A 7,317-nucleotide genomic window follows, 5' to 3' on the forward strand; every position below is an offset into this window, starting at 1 on the left:
TAACGAACAAAATATGTACAAAGATTACTTGGAAAGAAAACAAACAAAACAAACAGGTGATGAGTACATGGAGCTTGAGGACGGTGACGACTCAAGGACTGCAAACGGTGACAATGTGCAACAACGTCAACCAAATGAGGAGCCTCAACCTATTCCCCGAAGATCTACAAGAGAAAGTAGACCTCCAGAAAGGTTTGTTCCTTTCTTCAACCATCTCTTGATCTCAGATTCTGGAGAGCCGGAATCATACGAAGAAGCTATGCAACACAAATCCAAACAAGAATGGACAAAGAGCATGCAAGTGGAGATGGACTCACTACATCGCAAGAAAACATGGGAGTTGGTTGAGTTGCCTAAAGGTAAGCGGGCACTTCAAAACCAATGGGGTGTACAAGCTGAAGGAAGAAGAAGGTGGGAAGAAAAGGTACAAGTCTAGGCTTGTGGTAAAAGGGTTTTCTCAAAAGAAAAGTATTGACTTCAATAAAATATTTTCTCCTGTTGTAAAAATGAACACAATTAGTCTTGTCTTAAGCCTGTGGCTACTCATGATCTAAATCTTGAGCAAATGGATGTAAATACGGCATTCCCTCACGGTGACTTAGAGGAGAAAATTTACATGCTTCAACCAAAGGGATATGAAGTAAAAGGTAAGGAGAAAATGGTTTGCAGATTAAAGAAAAGCTTGTATGGATTAAAGCAAGCATCAAGACAATGGTACTTGAAGTTCAATCGATGGATGTTAGATCATGGATTCAGAAGATGCAACTCAGATCATTGTGTCTACACGAAGAATTTGGGAGATGGGAAGTTCATCATCCTAATGTTGTATGTTGATGACATGCTGATTGCAAGTGCTAACATGCACGACATCAAAGACCTAAAAGAGGAGCTGTCTAAATCTTTCTCAATGAAAGATTTAAATGCTACAAAGAGCATACTTGGTATGAAAATATCAAGGGACAAAAGACAATAAAGCTATCTTAAGAGGATTACATCAAGAACGTACTAGAAAAGGTTTGCAATGCAAATTGCAAAACCAGTTTCTACACCTTTGTTTGGTCACTTTAAACTAACGAAGGATATGTGTCCAAAGACACAAGAGGAGATAGCCTATATGTCTAAAGTTCCATATGCTGCAGCGGTAGGTTCTCTAATGTATGCTATGGTCTGGACAAGGCCAACTATTGCACATGCAGTGGGAGTTGTGAGTAGGTTCATGGACAACCCAGGTAAAGAACACTGGCAAGCTGTGAAGTCGATACCTAGGTATCTAAAAGGGACAATAAAAAATGCTTTGTATTTTGGAGGAACTGATATTTTTCTAGAAGGGTATGCTGATGCAGATACGGCAGGTGACAAAGAGACTCGAAGGAGCACTACTAGCTATGTCTTCATGGTTGGAGGCACAGCAATAAGCTGGGCTTCAAAGCTGTAGAAAGTGGTCTCACTTTCTACCATGGAAGCAGAGTATTGAGCAATGTCGGAGGCAAGCAAACAAATCCTGTGGCTTCACAGATTCTTAGAAGAGATTGGATTCAAACAAGACAATTGTCTCTTGTACAATGATAGCCAAAGCGCTATCCATCTTGCAAAGAGCTCAGTCTTGCATTCAAGGACAAAGCACATTGAGGTGAGATATCACTTCATATGCACTCTTTTGGAAGAGGGACAGCTAAAGCCAGGAAGAAGCATATAAGTGAAAATCCTGCAGACATGTTTACAAAGGTGGTCAACAAGGAGAAGTTGAGCTTTTTCTCATCTTCAATCAACATTCAAGGATAAGAATCCAGGATGGAAAGCAGTCATAGGTTTGGTTTGGAGATCAGTCTCCAAGTGGGAGATTGTTAAGTATGGAGCCTGATTTACCCCTTGTAATTTTCTGTGGTAAAAACGCACATTTGTAAGGCCCCCATTATGAGGAGAAGCCATCGTATTTGAAGGAAAATCACTCGCCCAAAATAAAAATCACTCGCCGAAAACCAAAATTTTCACGGCCAATCTCGAGCCTGAATATTATGGCCGGACGGCGGCCGAAAAGTGGTCGGAAAACGACCGATCGGTTGGTCGGTTGACCGGTGGTCGGAAGTCAATGGCCGGTGGCCGAATTCAAAAGTGGACTTGTCTTCTCAAGGGTGGCCACACATGGGTAGATTGGAGGGTCCAATTTGGACTTATCTACACAAGGGCGGCTACACATGGCTGCCTCTCATGAGAGAGGGCAGCCCTTTTGGCCTATAAAAGGAGGCCATTTCTACACACATTTTAGAGTGTGAAGTTGATGCAACAAGGTGGGTGTGAGGTGGTGAGAGTGAAGCAAGGTGGGAGCTCTATTAAGGGTATAATCCCTTTGTAAACTACTTCTTGTTTTGAAGTACTAAAGCCATTGAGTGGCTGCTTTCTCGTGGACGTAGCCCACATTGGGTGAACCACGTATATCGTGTGTACTCTCTCTCTCTCTCTCTCTCTCTCTCTCTCTCTCTCTCTCTCTCTCTCTACTCTATAATCTCTTGTGTGTGAAATCTATCTCTCTCCATTAAGTAATCTACTCAAATATCTATTTAACTACGTCATATTTCCTAACATGTCCCAAGATTCTGCCATGTTAAGCCATGAATATGCATTTTTCCTAGTTAAGACAGATCGATAAGTCTTGCACTTCTCAAACACTTTTTTAAGGTGCTCGGTATGTTCCTCTTTCAAGAGAGAGTGTACAGATTAGTTATCCATGTAAATTTCCAAGAAAATTCTCAAGTACTCCCTAAAAGTATGTACCATCAATCACTAGAATGTTGCTGGGGCATTTGTCAAGCCAAAAGGCATCACCCTATATGTGTATATACCCCATTCCGTGGCAAATGCTATCTTGTATTGATCCTCAGGGGCAATCGCAAGTTGATTGTAACCTGAGAGCCCATCTAAGAAGGAGTATGCATGTTTGCCTGCCACTCGTTCTAGGACATGGTATGTAAGAGGAAAGGGATAGTTATCCCTTATCGTGACTGCATTGACCTTATTTAGATTCACACAAACTCGTAATTTACCATTTTTTTAAGGTACTACCACAATGGGTGATACCCAATCGGCGTGTTCTATCTCATAGATGAAATCAGTGTCTTTTAATTTATCAATCTCCTCTTTGATGCGCTTAGCAAATGTATCATTGTACGTGTATGGTCTCTATTGGTTAGGCTTGGCATCAGGTTTTAAGGGAATTGTATTGACATATTGTAGGATCTACTCCTTTCAGGTCATTGTATGACCAAGTGAACACGTCCTTGTAAACCTTGAGAAGGCTTATGAGCTTTTCTTCCTCTGCTAGGCTGGTCGTGGCTCTTGTCCTGGTTCTTTCAAGTCTATCTTTTTTGCATCCTCCGGTCCATCGTAAGACTCCTTGTCCCTTCACTCTTGGAGAGGTTGTGTCATCACTATCTTCCTGTCTTGTATGGTGAACTTTCTGTAATGGGATGACACACTCATTTTATCCTCATTCTTCTTATTTTCTTCTTTGCCACTCTCTACTTCTGTTTTCCATACTTCCCTAAGTGTTTTCTTAAGCTCTTTGTACTTCTCTTTTCTCTCTACCTTGGTCCACTTAGGCTCTCCACTTTTATGCTGCCCAGGTGCCTTTGTTTTCTTGGGTTTTGTTTCAAACTCTCGAGCTTGTTGTTTCATTCTTGCTTTTGTTTTTGGATATTGGGCCTAAGAGTATCTCCATAATACAAATTATGTTGTCAAATCATTAATACAAGAGCCTTTCATTAAAAAAATTGGACAAATCTTCCTTTGTAAAATGAAGAAAATTTCAAACTAACCATGGTCCAATGGACACCTCACATGAGGATTTCAAAATATTCACTTTCAAAATCATAGAAGGAATGATATGTCCATTTGTCAATACTTAAACTCTACATCATAAGCACTCGCTAATAATTCTTAGACTCTATGAAGAGTCGCATTCGTCATCAATAAAAACATTGCGTTTATGACGCGTTTCACAGATACGAAAGTCGTATCTCAATTCCTTCGTCATTCTTTGAGCCGCTGCCTCTACATAAATCGGCAATGCACTTCCACAAACAAACAAAAGTATAGGTAGTTATTATGCATGTAATCAAAATTTAATCTATGGATCTAATAACATTAGACATAATTCTTACACAAGATACATAAATGCCAAAAAGTGAAACACAACATAAAGATCAAAAACACAAAAGTAATGTCAATGTCATAGTAGGAGCGAAGTCTCACTAGTCATCATAAGGGTCGACACGCGATGGCATGTCACCCTCATCCTCAACATCTAGAGAGGTAGATGCCTCCTCTCGGCTTCACTTTTTAGAGAAAAGCAAGGGAACCACATAGTCTCTAATAAGAGACTCATCGGTGTCAAGCGCAGCACATGCTCGTTCAGATGATAAGCATGCGGCCAAAATGAGAGTTGTACCACACCCAAGCTCCAAACAAATACCTCCACGTCGACAAAGCAACTGCAACAAAAGCCTGGCTCCGTTGCATCTCACCCCGCCAAGGCATCCGTGATCCTGATCTAGCCAAGGAAGGCTCCGGAAAATGGTGTGTCATGAACTAATCTGAAGACTGGATACCCAAGCGAGAGAACATAGTGGTTCTTTCAACCACAAAGCATGCTGGCTGCATCCCAATCCTGTGTACCATAAGTAGCATAGAGCATGGCACTGCAAATCAAATTACAAAACCACAACATTGAAGAAACATTGAAGAAAGAGCCTCAACAAAACTATACAATATTGAAGTGAAAACAATACCTGAATTCGACCAGATAAACTCTCAACATATCCATATGAACTATGATGGAGCACTATAATGTGACGATGTACCACCATCTCTGAAGCACGACAAAACCTCTCCACCCATCCAATAACCTCTCCTATTCATAGGTTCTTGTAAGAAAAAACTACCGATATTATGAAATAATATTAATGCAAGTAATCAAACACAACACAAATACCTGCAGTAGAAGCCATAATGAGCAGCCATCCAGAATCTGCAAGTGTAGAAAAAGTCAAATGGATAGTAGATCTTACATGCTCCTCAGTGGAAATATCCCAACGAGATGGAGAAGAAGAACCAATATGTAATCCACCAAAAGGAAGATCCAAGAAGACAAAATCTGCAGCCCATGAAACAGACTTTCCCCCACGAGTGTATGGCACACCGCTTGAGCGAGCTCGAGACATATGTTGATGCACAAGATTCCACGATGCATTGCGAGTACCCTCTCTATAGTTTGTAGTGATAGAAATGTAATCGCCAACAATAGCAATACATCGTGTATAAACAGAAAGCATCGGGTAACGCAAAGGAGACTCCAAAACATAGACAAATTGTATGCTCCTCCTAACAACAATCAAGCCCAAGGAGTCTGCGACAACATATTTATGATATGTGAACTTTTTCACAAAGTATTAATAAAAGTCGTCGACAATAAAAATTCCGACACTTACCATGCTCTAGAACATCCTCCACAATAGTGGTATCAACCACAGTCTCCATCCTCTCACTAGACAAGTGGACACCTTAAAAGACATATACAATAGTTTTTGAACCTACAAGAATCAACAGCATGAAAACATAAAAGTTAAAGAATGACATAAGTATACCTGGTTGTCTCGCCTCTGAAGTAGCAAGTGGTGGTTGTCTCGCCTCTGTTGCTGCATCCCTAAGCATGGTTTCTCGAAGCTCTTTCTCTCCCTCAAGGATGTGACCGTGCACCATATCTAACCACCATGGACATGTATCTCTCTCCCATGTTGTCAAAGTGGGCATGATAGGGGGGTACATATATGTGTCTTTTGACGCAGTCTATGCCCACTGTCTCACCACAAATGGGAGAGTTGGCAAGATCCCCTTTGAAGCCAAAAGCGACAAAAACCTAACAAGAAACAAAAACACTGAACACATGACTCGATAGTGACATACAAAGCAAGATCAAAATTGTTACAAATCTGTAAGCCAATCATTGAGCTGCCATTCGAAAAGTATCAACTTTCTTGAGTGCTTGTTTCTCTACATCTTTGCTTTTTGCCTCCAAAGAAACCTCCAAAGGATAGATAAAATGCCTAGCTTCAAACTTAATTTCATCAAAGTAGAACCCCAATGTGCATTCATGTGGCAATGGTGCCCCTCCTGGCACATTTGAATTGTCCAAAACAAGTTGTGTTGCTCTCTCATAGACACGAGCAAGGTATCCCTCTCTACGTAGCCAACTACAAATTTAAAGAAAGCAAAACACCACAACAAATATTATTTCTTAGACAAAGCAAGCCAAACATTAAATAACTAGTAAATCATACTCACTGTCGAAGCAAATTATCTCCCTTCTTCAAACCAAAAGCAGTTCTTGTGATCCTATCAAACTCGAGTAATGAAACCCATTGGATTCTATTCTGCATAGGGGCATCATGGAGTGCAATCAAGTTTAGCTTCTCTAAAGTTGCCCAGCTGTCATGTCCCCATTTGAGTGACATAATCTTTGCCAACCAGTCTGTCCCAAGATTGGGATCCAAAATATTCAAGAGCTACAACACAATACAAAGAGCATGAAGTTTTACTTCACATCCATAACAACAATCAACACAATGTCTATTGCTTGATTATTTGGTGAAGTGTACCTTTCCAATGCGTTCTTGATATTTATGTATTATCTCACGATGAATGCTCTTCTCCTCCTTCTTCACATCCTCTACAGGCATTCCTTGCTTGAGTTGAGTCAATCTAGACTCTTTCTCTTTAGTTATTTGAATCTAAAAAAGAAACCAATTTGTCTAAGAGTTATTCAAATGACTTAAAAATAATTTGCAAGAAAAAAAAAAAAAAAACTCACATCATAAACTAGCATGCCAAGGTAGCGTCGTGTGAGTGGATACCAAGGTTCTGCACCTTTAGCATACTTTCTTCGCACAGATGCAATTAGTTTCTGGTCTTTTTCGGGGAGAGTTTTTAGGTAGCTTTCATGTTCAACTGCACATATGTGATTGGTGTTCACAATCTCATCCCGTATGTGAGTGGCCACCAAAGCATGCATGTTCATACTACAAAAACCCATATTGATTTGTTTCCATAATAAAGTATTCAACAACAAGATATATGCTTTAGTAGATACTCACACATTCATTCGTTGCAAGCTACTTAGCAATGCAATCTCAGGAACCTTGGTGGGATCTGTGATAGTACAAAGGACCCTACAATGTCTCTCCTTTGAGGTGGAAAACTTCTCTTTGATAGCTTCAGTCCATGCAAGCGTGCGATGGTTGCCCTCCCAAACATTAAACATGTGGT

At 40.4% G+C, this 7,317-nt stretch overlaps 1 pseudogene; it reads right to left on the reverse strand.

Moving 5' to 3' along the window:
- Nucleotides 1-4,328: 4,328 nt before the first annotated feature.
- Nucleotides 4,329-6,953, reverse strand: LOC147447874 (uncharacterized; annotated as a pseudogene).
- Between the last annotated feature and the right edge of the window lie 364 nt (nucleotides 6,954-7,317).

The sequence above is a fragment of the Adiantum capillus-veneris genome, chromosome 11 (assembly GCF_014529385.1).
Source record: "Adiantum capillus-veneris isolate H3 chromosome 11, ASM1452938v2, whole genome shotgun sequence".
Taxonomy (NCBI): Eukaryota; Viridiplantae; Streptophyta; class Polypodiopsida; order Polypodiales; family Pteridaceae; genus Adiantum; species Adiantum capillus-veneris.